Source organism: Lethenteron reissneri, chromosome 26 (genome assembly GCF_015708825.2).
Source record: "Lethenteron reissneri isolate LAM-NWPU_2019-01 chromosome 26, ASM1570882v1, whole genome shotgun sequence".
NCBI lineage: Eukaryota > Metazoa > Chordata > Hyperoartia > Petromyzontiformes > Petromyzontidae > Lethenteron > Lethenteron reissneri.
In genome coordinates, this window is record NC_083804.1 from 6,569,730 (window position 1) to 6,587,403 (window position 17,674).

At 46.1% G+C, this 17,674-nt stretch overlaps 1 protein-coding gene across 2 annotated transcripts in view; it reads right to left on the reverse strand.

Moving 5' to 3' along the window:
- LOC133347559 (inactive rhomboid protein 1-like) overlaps nt 1-17,674 on the reverse strand; it is a 74,743-nt gene that overhangs the window by 51,941 nt on the left and 5,128 nt on the right. The window contains exon 1 of one of the 2 annotated variants that reach the window (XM_061559932.1): nt 3,823-3,841. The exons of the other annotated variant lie outside the window; for it this stretch is intronic. The gene's annotated coding sequence lies outside the window, so the exon portion shown is untranslated. Of the gene's footprint in view, nt 1-3,822; nt 3,842-17,674 lie in introns of those variants that run through there. 2 annotated transcript variants of the gene reach the window in all.

The window sequence follows — 17,674 nt, forward strand, 5'->3', positions numbered from 1 at the left end:
GAGGACTCTAGCCGCCACGCATATAAAGGATTTAGAGTGAAAAACTTTGTTTTTACGGGTTAATTTTTTTACACGCTTTTATTTAACTCACTCTGTTGTTATTGTCATATCCTCAAATCGTGTAACTCAATTTTAACCCACTTCCCAATGTGGTATCAACTGCAAACTTGGTATACTTATGTCATACTGATGACAATGCTATATTCTATCATGAAAAATAAAAAAAAGTATTTTTAAGCATTCATTTTATATGTTATGTTTCGACTTGGGTCTAATTGTCCACGGTCAGCTGACGTTGGCTGTAAATCACCATGGTCCCTTACGTTATGGCAAGCTTTGCGGCCACTTCCTAGAGTCGTGGAGTTCTGCCACTACGAGTAGGGTACATTTCATTGAAGCGTATTTTTTTTAAAGTATTTTTAAAAATATATATTACTTATTACAACAAATGATCGGCGAGTTTGGCGAGAGGTGTTATTAGCGAACCAGTGCGCCAGGCGAACGTGGCACTGCAATCTCTCTGCTCGATTAGCCGCACGTCATACCTCGTTACGCAGGCCACTTGCTATAAGCGGTGGTGGGGAGGAATTCGGTTTGCTCAGCTAAAGTGTCTCCATGATCTTCAAACCATTTGGCGGCGCTTCAAACCAGCGGATGACTTGCTAGATTGATTAGATTATATCTAGCTATATATATATTTGACACCATATGTGGTACCAACTGTATTTATTGTTCATCGCATACAGGGCCCGGATTAAGGCATTGGGGGCTTTAGGGGCTGCAAGCCCAGGGGCCTCCGCCGGCTGGAGGGCCTCCAGAGATGAAGTGAAAAGTTATTTCGTTTGTGAATGCTGAATTGTATTTGTTGTAAAAAATACTTTTTTTTTACTTTGTTTTCCTTTTTAAAATATTACTGGGGGCCTCGCGATACCTATAGCCCAGGGCCCTACACAATCTTAATCCGGCCTTGATCACATGTGGCTGGCTGCCACCATACGAATGTCAAATATCAACTTATTGCAGTGGCTCAACAGCCACGAGCACCGTCCGTTGCTGGTTTACAGCAGAGAGACATCTTTTGACTTTGACAAATGCCCCGGATGGAGAACCAAATTTTTTTTTGGCCCACATTACGGCACAATACATACTTCAAGGTCAGGGTCAGTGTATGTGTTTTCTATCATGTACTCCGACACTGAAAGTGCACCTTGGCTCAATGTGCAATCTTGATTTAAAGGCCGCCCGCCCTGACCCCGCCGTCTCAGGTTGAGGGGGGTCAGCGTTGTAAGCCCGGTGCTGCGGTGTCTGCGTTTATGACGGCCCCTGATGTTTCCTCCCCCCCCCTCCCTCTCTGATCTCTCTCCAGGGAAAATGACAGGAAAGCAGATACACACCTAACAGTGATCCATCTCTCCGTTGTTTTTCTGGAGCTGCGGGGCCCGTGGGCTAAAACGAATGACCCTCTCACTCGCTCGCTCCCCTAGCATTGGAAGAGTAACGGACGATGCCAGTCCCATCGAGGCCTTCCATTCCTCCGCACGGTGCTTAATTCACAACCCGAGGGCAAGCCAGCCGGGCTAGGTCAAGTAGTCTTAATAACGGTGTGCGATTTCACACGGGGGGGAGTGGGGGGGGGCATCAGAAAGCGATGTATCTGAATCGATGCTGAAAACCAAAAAACCGTTGCCTCGAGGTGGGTTGTGGAAATCCAGCGAGTTTGCAAGCGGCTTGCACGCCGTTAATCGATGACGGGAAGGACTGGCCGGCGCAGTGGTTCGCTCACTGAACTATGATTCCGTCGAACCCCGAGGTCGATCTGCCGCGGCGATGGCCAGCATGAGCGGAGAGTCATATCCGAACCCGGTCTGTGTTGACCCTTCCTTCGCTAAGCCACACTGGCCAACACGATGAAGTACGGTCAAACAACCCCTACGACTGACTTGCCAAGGGGTGGCCTTTCATGAACCAGTGGATTGACAGAGAAGCTGTACATTATTTTAGTTTGAATTGACGTCGGACCGCGGTAGCACGGGTGTGAATGTGTCCCGAGGTATCTATTGCTTGAGACTATTTGACACGTTTTTTTTTGTTTAGCGACATCAGATTGTTGACCTTATAAACGACCCACAAAGTTATATTTGCTAAAACACGGTTGGCACAGTTACCGACGTGACTGCGAAGTGTATTTTTTTCTCTCTCCAAGATCTGTCATAACCGTGGAAGCGAAATAATAATATAAGAACGGGAGACACAGCAGAGCCTCACCATTCTGGCGAATTGCCCGATGATGCTGGATGCAATTACCAGCGAAACGTCGTACTCAAATTGTAAATGTTGTGGTTTCGCGCTTCAACACACCGGTGGGCTAAAGCAGTGAACTAATTTGTCTTTTGTCAACGTGACACTTTTTTACTGATTGGCCGTGTCGGGTGGTGGAGGGTTACGACACATTTATAAATTACGCGATCTAAACCCAAAAACGTTGATTATGAATAATATTGGGCGCGAAAGCCTACGTGTTAAACTGAAATAATAATAATAATAAAATGGGCATAGTGATACCAATAACACGAGTCACTGTAATATACGCGTCGAGTTTTAGCGGCTCAGTTTAGCTTTCACACAGATGTGCGCTTGTCACATGAACCCGAGCCGACTGGCACCCTCTCAAAAATGTTGGCCGGTGCCTCCAAATACGAGGCGGTCTGTCTACCGGCTGGTCGTTGCTGCGTATCGAGACGCACATGTGCATCACAACTGTCTTTCGCTTTAGAAGCGTGCACGCATGCATACGTGCGTGCGTGCGTGCATGCATACACACACGTGTAGGCATGGTTACACGAGGAACATTGGTAAACAGGCAATGGACGTGTTGCATTTTCTTTCGATGCGCGGCGGCGCTGACGTTGATGATGGAGGCGAGGTGTTTTTGGTTTGTGTCATAAAGATGGGTTCAATCGACCGGTAAATATGTTGCAGTGTTTAAATAACATCATCGTCGTCGTCATCAGCTATGATCAATCCACTGCTAGATGGAGGCCTACCCAAGCCGTCGCCGCCCTGTGATGCAAAAAAAAACACCTAACACGTGCACGCGCACACATTCACCGCTCCACCTCCATGCCGGGCGTTCGATCAGACACGTTCCGTCGGCTGCCACTCCATCATTATTCTTGACCATCGGTCATCATCCACTCTCGCTATGTGTCCTGCCCAAAACCCACACGAAAGAAATGAACTTAAAAGTGTACCTTCGACATAAAACGAGTAAAGAGCTCTTGTGCAATGTTAGGACGGCCATTCCCCTGCCATAAGAATGTTGAATTTCCACTCCTCGGCTCGGGGCTTGACATTGATGACGAAACAAAAAACAACCCCTCCGTGAACTGCACGGCTCAGTGCTTGTTTGAGCACACGACTTCCGACCATAACTTCACTGACTGGGCCCACAGATGTGTGACTCGGTCTCAAAATTTCCACGGGGAGCAAGGTGAGGTCATGCGCTGCCCACGCGGGTGAACCGAGGCCAGAGTTGCCGAGCCGTGGCAGGGAGGAGAACGTGAGGCTCTGAGTCCCAGCCCTCCCCTCCCTCTCTCTCTTACACCCACGCACCTCTTCGCTCGGTGGCGATGGTTTACAGGTGGCACGCTTAACTGCCGGAGGAGCTCCACTGCAGATGGGCAGGAGGAGGAAACGTTGATGCGGCGCAGCGACTGACTCAAGCGAGGCGACTGTAAGCGCACGTCTGGCCCGTGAATGTTACCGGACAGTCGTGGAGCGAGGCATGGACAACAAGAACAAAGACAAAGACCCCCCCAATACCGTGTGGCCTGAGTAGACCGAAGTAGCGAGTGCTGTTAGCGAGAAGCGCCTATGAAGTCCGGCACGGCACACGAGGGCGTGGGGCGGTCAGCACCACGCCCGGCGGAGTTTGTCTTCCTAGTGGCGACGTTGACACACCGCACCAGGTACTCGTTTGAGGCTGAGTCGACCTAGGGGAGGCCCAAGACCGGTCCATATGTTGGCCGTGAGCGGCAATCGAACCCGGGTCGCCAGGTTCGTGGTGCAGCGCGCTAACCGCTAACATTACCGCTCCCCAAATGCATGCATGCACAATACAAAGACATACACACACCTACCTCCTCACATCCCACTATCACACAAACACAATCACTTACTCAACAACAACCGTCATTCGCCACTAAGTGATGACACGTCACCACAGCGCTTGTGCCAGGCTATGTGCACTTACTTTAAGGCCAGTGTTGTTGTCCACACACTGCACAGATGGCTTGTTTTAAGGCTGAGTCTACTTTTAGAGAGCCCAGGACCGGTTCAGACATGGCTCGCCAATGATGTTCGCCATTCCTGGGAATTGGCCGGGTTCGTGACCACTCACCACACGTACACACACAGAGTAAGCACACACACACAAACAGTGCCAGCTGCTCCACCGTGATCGTGCCAATGTTCCCTGCTGTAGCCTGGGTTATGAATTTGCAGTGAAGAGAGACGCACACTTGTCATCGCCTTACCCTCAGCAATGTGTTTTTGCATGTATTTAAAAAATAATAATATTGCATACACGATGCTGTGTCCTGCAAGTTCAGATGGCTGCACGTGGAACAACATTCATCGTTGCGATGCAGCAGTCCGTCCAGCTGCAGCCCACGGGCCGATTCTTGTTCACTCCACCTCAACGGTGGAAATTCTCTCCGGGCCAGTTCTCTACTTTGGCTGTCACTCCCATCATTAAGTCTCAACCGATGGGCCATCGTACCTTCCGGCGGCGTGTCCGGTCCAAGCCTACTTACTCTGCTTCACATTCAACATGTTTCTAACTTGCATATGCTCCCTAACCCATTCGTTCACCCGTCCTGTCAGCGTAATTCCAAGCGCGCATCTCTCTACGCGAATGATTATGGCCCCTTCGCAGCAATCTTGCCGACGATTGCGTTGCGATTCCACCAACCTTACCGGAGCAGATCGCTGCTTGCACGAGCAATCCCATCCCGGCGTTGACACAAGCGGCTTAGCGCCCTTGTGTGCTTATTCGTTCGGAAGTTCTGCGGCGAGCAAAAGGAGTTGACCTTTGGGCGATGGCCGACGGTCAGGAACGGTGACACAGAGCGGTAGCCGAGGAGAGGAAACGCGTCCGACAGGGAGTTGTCCCCCCCCCCCCACATCCGCCACCGCAGATATCGAGCGGAGCAATCTTGTCGTGCGTGGACGCGAAGCGGCTACGAGCGGGTGGAAATTCCATCGGTGGCTCAAGAAAGTGGTACTTGATTTGGGCAGACCCCCAGCGGGGTGAGCCGCCGCTAATCGAGTGTTCGACACAAGGGCGCGCGGTTTTGCGCTTGCGCGAGTTCGCACAGTGGCGCTGAAAAAGCAAAGAGCATTTGGAATGCGAGAAGTTAACTACTCCCAGGGCACGGAAGAGAGGGAAACAATTTGAATTCTCCTCAGCAATGTTCGTGTGGCCTTTGCATGCAAAGGAAGCGAGGACATTATGGCGGTTATGCAACAGCAGTTGTAAATGTGTTCGTTGCAGGTTAAGCAAGATTGGTGCAAGATATACCGATGCAAACTTGAGAATAGGTGTTTCGCCTTTTATCTGGCAACAAAACAGGTGTTAAGTTGTTAAAACACCAAACTGAAACCTCATAGTCTTTGTGCCGTACGCATTTTGGCGTCCTGTGGTCTAACACCGTTTTGAGACGAGGCTCAAAAGAAAGCTGTCTCAGGTGTGGACCAATCAGTTTCAAAGACAATGCATATATTATCGGAGTATGTTTTTTGTTTGCATTTTGACCACAAGTATTGTGGTTAATGCAGACATGATGCATTGTAAAAGGTTTCAGTTTGGTGTTTTAACATCTTAACACCTGTTTTGTTGCCAGATAAAGGGGGAAAAACCTATTCTCATATTTTGGTACTGGCAAAGGAGGTCCCATGATGTCGATGCAAATTTGTTTCCTGCATAAAACTCATGCAGCGGCCATGATAACTGACATCATCTGTCATTGTACGTTTTATTGTCTTAATAATCATCATCAGCCATGATTAATCCACTGCTAGATTAAAGTTTCCCCAAGCTGACCTGCGATGCAACAGACCACCCAGCACCCACGCACAACCTGATCTCATCGCTCCATCTCCTCGGTGGACGTGCTCTTAGATTATTATTATCAGAAACTGATTGCGTTATATGTGATCCATTTATAGATATCCCAATGCCTTCTAATAACGCCCCGTGTTTCTTCTCAACAAGTGATTGAATATTGTGAAAGCGATGGCTCCGGGTCTTACAGAGGAGAGTGGGAAGAGATCTAATGAGTGTACAGAGATCGGTGGGATGCATGTAAGAGTTGAAAAAAAAACAATTGTTGCTATCTCTACGTTCAGCTATCATTTTAGTAGGGCGTCTACAAATGGATCACCCTCTAACATTGTCCGGGGTTATTCGGAGCTTGGCGGCCCCTTCTCATCGCTGTGTATATTTGAAACGGCTGTAAACACGACCGCTTGATTTCCCCCACCCCCCCGACCCTCTAACGCTGCCAGAGAACGCAGCTGTTTACGGGACACACGCGGGCTCTACGCCGAGCAATCCACCATAATGCCACGGCGTCATTAAAGTGTAAGGTGATGGCGATTCATTTTCAACGGACTTAACTCGTTTGCAAACGTCCGTGTTGCTTCGCAGTTCCGCGACGGGGCCAATTCCCGCACCGACGCCGTCGGCAGCAGCACGAGATTGGCGAACCGAGCCAAGGGCCACGTTCATTTTCTTGGTTCTTTCGGTAAAAATCTTAATTTTGGAGCTTTCGTGACTGCAGGAATTATTCTTTGGTTCTTTCGGTAAAGTCACGTATAAAGATAAAGTAATAAATTAAATAATAGCATACGACGTTTCGATTGCAACACAAGCAATCATCATCAGGTATAATGAAATAGCGACATAAAATCTAACCAGAAAACTATAGACAGACATATAAGCAGACAGATATCACCAAGATACATAGAGAGAGCAACACAGGTACAGAGAGGGGTGAAAGAACCAAAGAATCTTTCGGTAAAGTCACGTAGAATGTAAATAATAAAATAAAAAAATAAAACATCATAAAATAATGTTTTATTTTTTATTATTATTTTATTATTTCCATTCTACGTGACTTTACCGAAAGAACCAAGAAGATGAATCCCTGCAGTCACGAAAGAAGCTTTAAATCGAAATCTAAGGGCCACGTTGCTAAGGCGGCCGGCAAAACGAGCGCTTCTCAACTCGGGCCAGCCTTCGTCAGCGAGCGAACGCACCTGATGCGTCACGCGTCAAGATATCCCATTGCAGGGCTAAGCCGGGTTGCCGTGTGGTACACGGGAGACGCGTGCACAGCTGGAACACGTGTACACCCACATCCCAAGTAAGCCCACCAATCCCCCACCCCCCCCCCCTTCAGATAAAATGTTACATCGGAGTTCTTTTGTTTTCCTTACAGTCTAACAATAATTCACGTTTCCAACCTTTTGCTTCATTTAAAATGATAGGTAGAGAGATTCACCGCTGTCAGCTCACCGGCTTCCTCCACCTTACCTCCCGGCCTGCTGATTGGCCTGGTGCCAAACCCAGCTTAAATATACGCTCCAAGCTTGGTGGTGTTTCATTCTTCACCTGAGGACGGCTGCTTGCGTTGTGGCCGAAACGTCGTGAGAATTATTTTATTATGTTTTATTTTTATTATTTTATTACTTCCCTTCTACGTGACTTTATCGAAAGAACCAAGAAGATGATTCCCTGCAGTCACGAAAGAAGCTTTAAATCGAAATTTGTATTATGGATGTTCGAGAAATGCCTCAATAAGTTACAGAGCGACTGATAATTATTACTTGTACATCTCTTTGTCAATCCACTGCTGGATGAATGCCCCCCCCCCCTCATACACCGTGTCGGTCACGGCGTTTGTTATGGCCATGCTTCACCACGCTGGTCATGGTGGGTAGGTGAAGGGGATGGAGGCCCAGGACGGGCTCAGTTACCACGTGCCGCTGGCATTAGCCGAGGCCGGGAGACGAACTTAGGTCGCCGAGTTTGTAGCACAGTGCGAGAACCACTGAGCCACCGAACCACATCACGAAATAATACGAATAAAAGATGTTGTTCTAAATCTGGCTGGGTGGTGCCGTGGTAGGGTTGAGTTAAAAATGTTGCGGTCTAACGTCAACTTGACCTATCATCCCTCTTGGGGTACTATAAAGGTATGTACAAGTTTATGGGTCGTCAGCAGTGGTTGTCATGGACAGACACTGCCTCCACAACAGAAAGGTTTATTTTTTCAGGACAACCAATGAGATTAGCACGAGACGCCATCCATTTGAGCACAATGACACCTCCACATTTAACTTTATTTGCTGCTTACACACCACACTCTGTGGCATTGTTGTAACCAAACTGTAGTCGCATGCACGCATGAATGCATGTATATACATCAGGGTCTCTATAAGTGCTGATTACATACACAGCGAAACTCTTCATGTGCCAGCTACTATTATCCGATACGGGGTGGCGCAGTCGTTAGCTCACCGCGATATGAGCCTGGCAACCCGAGTTCAATTCTGGGCCACGGCCACCACCCTTAACCAACCTGCGCTGAGCAGGATGGTGAATATTAGTTGAGTTTATTACGTTTTTGAGCCCAGCTGGCCACGATTGGGCAGCAAAATTATTGCCAAAAAACCCTCGTGATGGACAATTCACAGGGAGGACTTCTTCCAGGAGTTTACTGGCAAAGATCTGTACAATACAATCATCAGATATTCCTGTTGAAGCTGAAAATGGGATTCACGTCTATAGCCCCTACCATCAAATCATATAACAGGATACTCACCGTACAAAATACGAGCCTGAGAGATTTACGTCAGTTCTGACAGTTTCCCTTAGTACTTCCTTACGCATCAATCAAGCTCATGCCATAAAAAAAATATTTACACAATTTATATCACATCCACCAAAGGCACACAGGAGTACACAATCTCGTGTGTGTATGCACTCAGACAATATTTAATCCCGTTGACAGAGTCAGTGGGCAGTCTGTGACCGTAAAATTCCACGTGTGTTTATTCTTTTAGGTGAGCAGGTCAAAGACCAAAGTCAATTTTTTTTCCACGAGACGAGCCGTCGCAGGATTAGCAGCTTCAGAAGCAAGTGGAGCAGAATGTTGCCTGGTCTAACGTCCGGGTTGCCCCGTATCCTCACCCTGGGATATGCTTAGGTAAGAGGATGATTTAGCATCAACTCCCAGCAGAAGGACGATGCACGTTTGGAAAGGTTTGTTTTTTCATTAGAATAGCATTACGTTCATACTAGCGCCGCTATCCCCGCCGTCACATCCAGGCAAGTTGATAAGCCCTCTGTGTGTGGACCGTGCTTGGCCTGTTCAGGGATGTAAATCTGGGCACACGCTTGCACACTGCTCACAGAACCAAGACGATATAAAAGAGGCCACTCTGTACGCAGCCAACCGCGCTAATCGGAGGTGCGGGGGAAGGACAACAAACGAAACACCATGTGGATTGTGGGGCCTATTTCCATCATACTTCACCATGTTGGTCAGTGCGGCTGGGTAAAAGTGGAGGTCATAGCAAAGATTTTGCTGCACTGCCTCTTGGTGACAATGTATCACTGCAATTACAGAAACTAAATGTTTTTACTTACATAATTTACTTCGGCAAATTGGCAAATCGTGACATACGTGCTACTTAAGGTGGCATTTTGCGTCGATAATTCTTTGGTTTAATATTGATATAGGGTTGTGAGGTGGTCAGCAGATGGCAGTACAGCAGGTGGAGTGAATCCATCTGTGTGGAGCTTTAAGTGTTTTATCCGCTTGTGTGTGTGGGTTTTATATGGGTATTGTGTCTTCTTCCCACGTGCCAAACACCCATTATCGTAAATTGGCCAAACATCCCAATGAAGCAGCACCCACATGAAGGCTTGGCGAGGTTTTAATGGATAAAGAAAAAATGTGAATTGTTATAATTATAATGAGGTCTTCTTGGTTCTTTCGGTAAAGTCACGTAGAAGGGAAGTAATAAAATAATAAAAAATAAAACATAATAAAATAAAATAATTCTCACGACGTTTCGGCCACAACGCAAGCAGCCATCCTCAGGTGAAGACGGCTGCTTTCGTTGTGGCCGAAACGTCGTGAGAATTATTTTATTATGTTTTATTTTTATTTTTTATTATTTTATTACTTCCCTTCTACGTGACTTTACCGAAAGAACCAAGAAGATGAATCCCTGCAGTCACGAAAGCTTTAAAGCGCAATATAATGAGGTCGTTGGTTGCTGTTGTATTTCAGTGAACAAAAAAACCCTTCACCCTCTCTGTCTTCTCTCCACACCCTTGAGAATGACAACTGTGCTGTACTCAATGGGAGCGGTCGCCTGAAGAGTAATTTTATTTTTTGCTCAACTTCTGATATCGTATCGAACGCACGGAATGAATGCTGGCTATGCGGGGGACTTGAATGGGCCGCAGCTCACACACAACACACTCGCCATTCTAAGAGTTCTAAGAATAAATTGTAAAATGCCTCCGGCTCAATTGACACCCAAATGATACAAACACGAAAACAAGCTCCACAGCGCGCGACTGGAGAATTCACAAACTGCTCACGAGACGAAAGACAGACCACTGCTTAAAGATTAATGCACGAATCCACTACCAACCATTAGCAAATGCAAGAGTAGCAGCATCATCATCGTATTTTGTATTCTTATTGCTAATGTGACTGATAACAGTGACTCGTTATTGTTGCTGTTAACACGAGCGCCTTCGTAAAATGTTTACAATGGTTCACCACATGCTGCACAAAAACGGATCGTTTGAAATATAAATGAACAATTATTTCACTGCTGTTCGTGAACATCTGTGAGGCGGACCGTGCTCTTGGCAGACTACCAGACTGACAATCACAAGGGCATGCATTTAAATCCCTGCTGGGTGCTGAATCACCTCTCAAGTTAATGAAATAACGACGACTTTACAAGAAGTCAACAGTTAATAAAAACCGTAAGAACGATGCCCTATATCTATGAAAGCCTCACTGAGACTCATGACAAAAATTTCCTTGCATTGGAATCCTACCATGCACTACTGCGCGAAAACATTTACCCGTACAAGCTTCAATGCGATTCAAGACTTGCGTTTTTTGGGAAGTTTGGCCAATTCTGTCAATGAGCGTTTTCCAGGTGGAAGGAAACTGCAGAAGCCAGGGAAAACCCACCACACATATGAGGAGGTAACGAATGCCCAGTGCTCCACATAGATGCGCATGGGAATTCTTTGCTGTAACATCATCTCCTGGCCACCTTGCGGCCCAGTTTGGCCGCTGTGTGTAGATGCTGCTCCTCGCCATGTGAATGTGGAAATTACATCGCTGGTCGAATGGCACCAATAGAAATGAGCGGCGGCCGGCGGCGGCTTAGAGACAACTGCCACTTGATGACTGCAGAGGCAACGGCGTTTGTCTTGTCGACGTTTCTGGCAATCCCTGTGTTTACCTCTCGTGGTACTAGGTCGTACAGCACTGGGCATGAGTGATGCTTCACAGCACAAGGGCATTCGCCAATGAAAGTCCACAACCCCCCACGGATGCTTCTCGGCTACCAACCTTTAGGATCTTTCAAGTCGGACGTAATCTACCCGTACAAAATCAGACTCGAGGGATCCGAAAAGTATAGGTTTCATTGCTTCATTTGATACGCGAAGGGGGCGGTTGGGTGCACCGTACGAGAGCGGGTTAGTCCTTGGCCACAAGGGACTTTAAACTGAATAATGGCGGCAAAGTTCAGTGTGTGTTTTAAGTAGGTTAGCAGGCGCAGCTATCGGAAGTAAAAAAAAACGGCAGATATTTTTTAAGCTGCACTGAGTCGTTTATTTATTTTAAATGTGCAACAAAACTGTGCATTGCACCTCAAATAAAACAGGCGTGGGTTTTTTTTGGCGGGGGGAGGGAGGGTTATGTTGCAAGGAGAGCTTTTTTCAAGGAAAGCTTAAAAGGCCTACGATGACTGTTCTTGCGGTAATTTTTGTGTGCATAACTTTAGTTGGGAGAAATTTTCGAATGTGTTGGACGACGCCGGCAAACAGTGGCAGAATTTCGCTAACGAGTAACAACTTGAGGGTCCATTTTAACAGCAGGCACCGCAGTTTGGTGAGTGAAATTTAAAATTATAGGCTAGACGTACTTTAGACGCCTTGGGCACATGATAAAAGATGCAACTAGAAGGGCTATTGTGGAGACGCTGCCTGGTTCGAAGTAAAAGGAGACCGAGGGTGAGATCAGGTTGGTGAGATGTTAACTACCTCGCCTGGTATACAGGATGTGGGTTCGATCCCGACATTGACGTCTTTTTTTATTTGGAGTTTGTGCATGTCTGTGACTCCCTGTGGTCGTGTGGGGTTTTCTCCGGTTTCTCCGGTTTTTCCCTCCACATTTAGAAGCAACGTGCCTTTAGAGTATTTGGCTGCTATACATTTCCACAGGATAAGCCACTTCGTTGCTCTATCATTTGCGGTCAGGTCGCTTCTTTAAAAGAGCTGTATGGTTCAGTGAGCCTTTCCTGGTAACTGATTTTTATAGAGATGGAAGGATTGGTGGAACGACACGTTGAAGGTAGTGGATGTGACTAGAGAGGAGGCACAGCATAGGAGCACGTGGAGAAATAAAATCCCGAGCACCCAGTAAACAACATGCAACGTTGGGCTAACATTGGCATGCGGTTGAAATTGTTGGACCAACGTTGGCCCAACCTTCCATGCTTTCTGCGACAGCCAACCACGTGTCATAGTGGCAGGGGTAAAGAATCAAACCGTCAGCAGCATGAAAACTGGCTCAGTGGCAAGCGCACTGACCATTCTGGTAGCTGCTCAGTGGTGTCGCCAATAATATCGGTTTAACACCAGCACGGCAAACCGCTTCATTGTGCGGGAGGCTGTTTATTTTGGATGGAAAGCGGTGAGCAGGATGACGCTTAGGGCAAATGGCACACATTGTGTGTCTCATGGATGTGTAGGAGAGTTGGGACAATTGACCTGCTGTCCACTTTGGGCCTTAAACACTCTTGACTAATATCTCACACAATGGGTGGGAAGGTCCCTGATCTGTAAACATGAAGCCACTGGCGAGCCAATTCCTCTTAAGCCCAGACGAGTGTGCACAATTTACACTTTTTATCTCACTTGTTAAAGGTCAAAATTATACTAAGGGCATGTGGATTTTTCTCCGGGTCCTCCAGTTTTTTTCCATCTATATTTAGAAGCATACCTTTAGAGTATTTAGCTGATATGAATTTACACATGGTAAGCCACTTCGTTGATATATCATTTGTGGCCATGTCGCTTCTCAAAAAGGGGCAAAAGAGCTCAGTGGGCCTTACCTGGTAAAATAAAATACAAAGTTAAGGAGTTAGTATAAACATCTTTACTACCTTTCAAAAGATTCTGACGTGATATATGTTTTGTTCCATGAGCCCATCCTCAAAACGATGAATTCTGATATATATTTTTCTCTCCCCCCATTAGACCCTCAGGGCTGCCCCACCCAAAAACACAAAGGGTCCCTTTTAAGTACAGTATAAGAAAATAAATCGGCGCAGTGCAATTTTTTTTTTGCTGAAAACTTTTGAACGAGATTTTTTGGTTGTGGAACTTTTTGACAGCTAAACCTTGTTTCTGTACTTCTGTGCCCATGGTATCCAGCTGTAGAGGTGGGGGAGGGGTGGGTAACAGTGGCAGAGACCTTGACTCTCACAAGTGGAAGCCGTGAGTTCAGATTGCATTTGAGGGTCGACTCAGCCCATCATCCCTACGGGGGGTTGATAAATGGTGTGGGAAGTAAACATTGGGCGTGGGGAAGTCAACAGTGATTGTTAAATGATGGAATGAACTACACAACATGCATTTGAGCGGGTCACATTTAAAGTGTTGTGTTTAAACATAAACACTTTAATTATATATGGCAATAATGCCATCAACTCAAGCAATATTTACTGAGTCTCAAGACTCTTTTTCAGGAGGGTCCTGCATCTGGATGTTTAGCCACTACCGAGTTCACTAGAGAGGCGATAACACTCAGCACTGTCATCTCTTGGCCACATTGTAGCCCCATGCCAACAATGCCTGGCAAGCCGTGGTGGTCACCCATCAAAGCACTCATCAGATCCAAGCCTGCTTAGCTTCCAAAAATCCACAGAGGCCCAGACATATTCAAGAATGGTTTGGTCATTGGAAAAGCACCGACATTTTTTTTTTAACAGAATCGTTTTGTGCAAACAGATTGCACTAATCTGTTTCACGAAGATCATATACAAAATAATGATCCACAAGAGACACTCAAAGTTGATCAATCTCTGCCCCAGACAAACGGAAGTGATTATGAGAGCTACTGCCTCTCTAGGCCCTCGCAGTGACAGGAGGGTGGACGGGAGGGAGGTCGTAAAGTCCGAGGCCTCACACACTAAGCAACAACGGAACGCACTGTAATATTTCCTGCATAGTAAATCTTAAAGTGAAATGCTCTTAGTTCATTATTTTTCCGAGGCTGCAAATTCACGTCTGTCTTTGCACCTCAATGCATGTTTGCGGCACCTATCATTGAATTGTCACTCCAAGATGTAATTTTCCATAAACTAATAATTTACTGTGGAATGCATGGAAATCACTGAGAAAGGTCTGGTGAGAATGGGGTTTTATTTCCAATTTCTGGATTTTCTCTGATTTAGCTCCAGATTTCTGTTGACTTTTCAGATTTCTAAATTTTTAAGGTGACACACAAATAAGACGACTTCAAAGTCATGTTTAAAAAATGGCAGTTAAACTCCGGATATGAAATGTGTTAATCCATTAAAAATAAACGAGAGTGCTTTAAACTGCACACTCCCCATACATTTTAATTTTTGTTCTTTGGGTCTTTCGGTAAAGTCACGTAGATAGGTTCAAAGAAAATAACAAAAAACAAAGCCCTTATAAATAGTTTGCATTTAGAAGCTAACCCCCCTTTTCCTGAAGACGACCGCTTGTGTTGCGATCGAAACGTCGTAGTTTTTTCTTTTTTTCTTTGAACCTATCTACGTGGCTTTACCGAAAGACCTCAAGAATATGAATTCCTGCAGTCACGAAAGCTTTAAGTCAATATTTTTATTTCTGTTGTAAATGAATCTTACTTTAAAAAAAATTATAATAAAAAATTCGAGCGTTAAATGGGGGGGAGGTCACAAGACATCTGGACCACCATGTCCAAAGCGCCAGGGGTACATCAGAGAAAAGTTTAGCTTTTTAATTACATCAGTCACACTGTGTTTAAATACGTACTGTGTGTGTGTGGTACTGTGTAAATACAGTCCTGGTATGTATACAGAGCACCGCATAATATTTACGGACATTTATAAAATGTCACATTTTGCTAAAGTGCCTTCACATTTGGCGCAGTGCTTGCGAAGCCCTTTCTGTAGGAATAACAGGCACACCTTACCACGTGCCTGAAGGCTTAACCAAACAAAACATATAACACGTCGCTTTTCTTATATATATAGCCAGGCTAGTACAGTCACTCGCGAAATGTGTGTCAAGGGCTGTTCGGATGGTCTTAGGGCAATTCAGGGTTTTTAAAAATTTTAATTTCGTCTCGACTTTACCCTTCGTGTACTTGGCACTCCCATCACGTGTTTTATTGTTTGTTGTTGTAACATTCTTACCCCCCCCGCCCCGCCCCGCCCCCCAAATGGTCATCTGTGACAAAGAGCTTTACAGCTCATTGGATTCCTCCAGTGTGAATGAACATTCTGATTCCGATAGACCAGGGGTCGGGAACCTTTTTGACTGGGAGAGCCATAAAAGCCAAATATTTCTAAATATATTGCATTGAGAGCCATATAGTAATTTTTAACGTATAATAAATTAATTATTTCTTACTTTTAATGCGACTTCTCGTGCTGCATGGTTTTGCTGATGGCCTTTTAGTCTGGTTCGTACGTGGTGAGGTTGAGCTTCATGCAGGCGTTGAGGCCCCGTGACCCGTGAAATTTATCTTCAAAACTAATTTCTGTTTACTTTAAAATGACACAGTATTATTAAGCAATATCACAAGTATTTTAAAATCAGTTCCAAACTGATTTTTTTTTCAACTCAAAATTGTCTGGGAGCCATATGCCGTCACCAGAAGAGCCATATATGGCTCGCGAGCCATAGGTTCCCGACCGCTGCGAAAGACGTTTCACCTGCGATTTGCGGCGGAGGGCACACGCGCGACTCCACTCTGAGGGAGGGGGCGGCGTGGTTGCGTTGGGGGGGGAGGGGGTCATTCGCAGGAGGAATGTGGTTAATTGTTACCCGGGGCGACGGAACGCGCGGGTGTGTGCGACCTACAAGACTGGTCAGGCTGGAAGAGCAACCAACCAAAGGTCTTTGATAAAGATCAATGGCAGAGTTCTAACCCCCCCCCCGCCCCTTACCATCAGCAGCCCAGCATGGGGCGAGCAATGAGGAAATGACATTCTTTGCAAGACGAATAATATATATATTTATTTTTAAAAATACCTGGCCCACGCGCTGTGCTGCTCCGTATGAGTGAAATACCTCGAGCAAAATGATGCGTGTGTGTGTTTGTGGGAGGGGGGGGGGTGTTAGACTTTGATCACCCATCGTCAGATTAGGTTTTTTCCAAACGACGGCGCAGATATTATTCACTTGTCTCCATATCCTCTTGACATTCTCGAAAGCTGTCATCATCATCGACACTATCACCGTTGCGAAATGTGTTTTACCTGCCTAGGTAATTTACATTTTGGGAAATAACTCCCACGTGACGTTGGGAAACGTATTTCCCAGAAGATTTAAGGAACTGCAAAGTATCAGTTATGAAATCATCACTTTTATTATTTGGTTGTGTCGACAGTAAGTTCCTTCTGCTGGGCTCTCTGCGTGTGACTTTGCACACGACCAGGTGATGTCAACCTTAATGAATTTTCAAACAAGCATGATATCAGCATCTTGACCAAGTCTCAACGCGACTCCGCCAATGCCTAAACGAACATTTAAACACGAAATCACATTAACTTGAGTACAACACTGACATATACAGTACACACTCATATATCACATACCCACCCGGATTAATTTCAATAATTCCCTTTACTATATTTAAACACGCTCAAGGCACTGCTTATAATGCCCGTCAATTCACTGCTGGATGAAAGCCTCCGGCACACTTGAGTAGGTTGTTAGAACACATACGAGCATTATAAGCTGTGTTCTAACAACCGACTCAAATGTGTGGAGGCTTTCATCCAGCAGTGGATTGACGAGCATTATTAGCTGGTCAGTGATGCGGGTTGGTGAAGGGGATGCGGGCCCAGGACCGGTTCCAGATATCGTGCTCGTCACCAATGTTAGCCGTGGCCGGCAGAGGTGGGACAAAGTCATTGTTATGCAAGTCCAAGTCGAGTCTCAAGTCATCAAATTCATGACTCGAGTCTGACTCGAGTCCAAGTCACATGACTCGAGTCCACACCTCAGAGGTGGGACAAAGTCATTGTTATGCAAGTCCAAGTCGAGTCTCAAGTCATCAAATTCATGACTCGAGTCTGACTCGAGTCCAAGTCACATGAC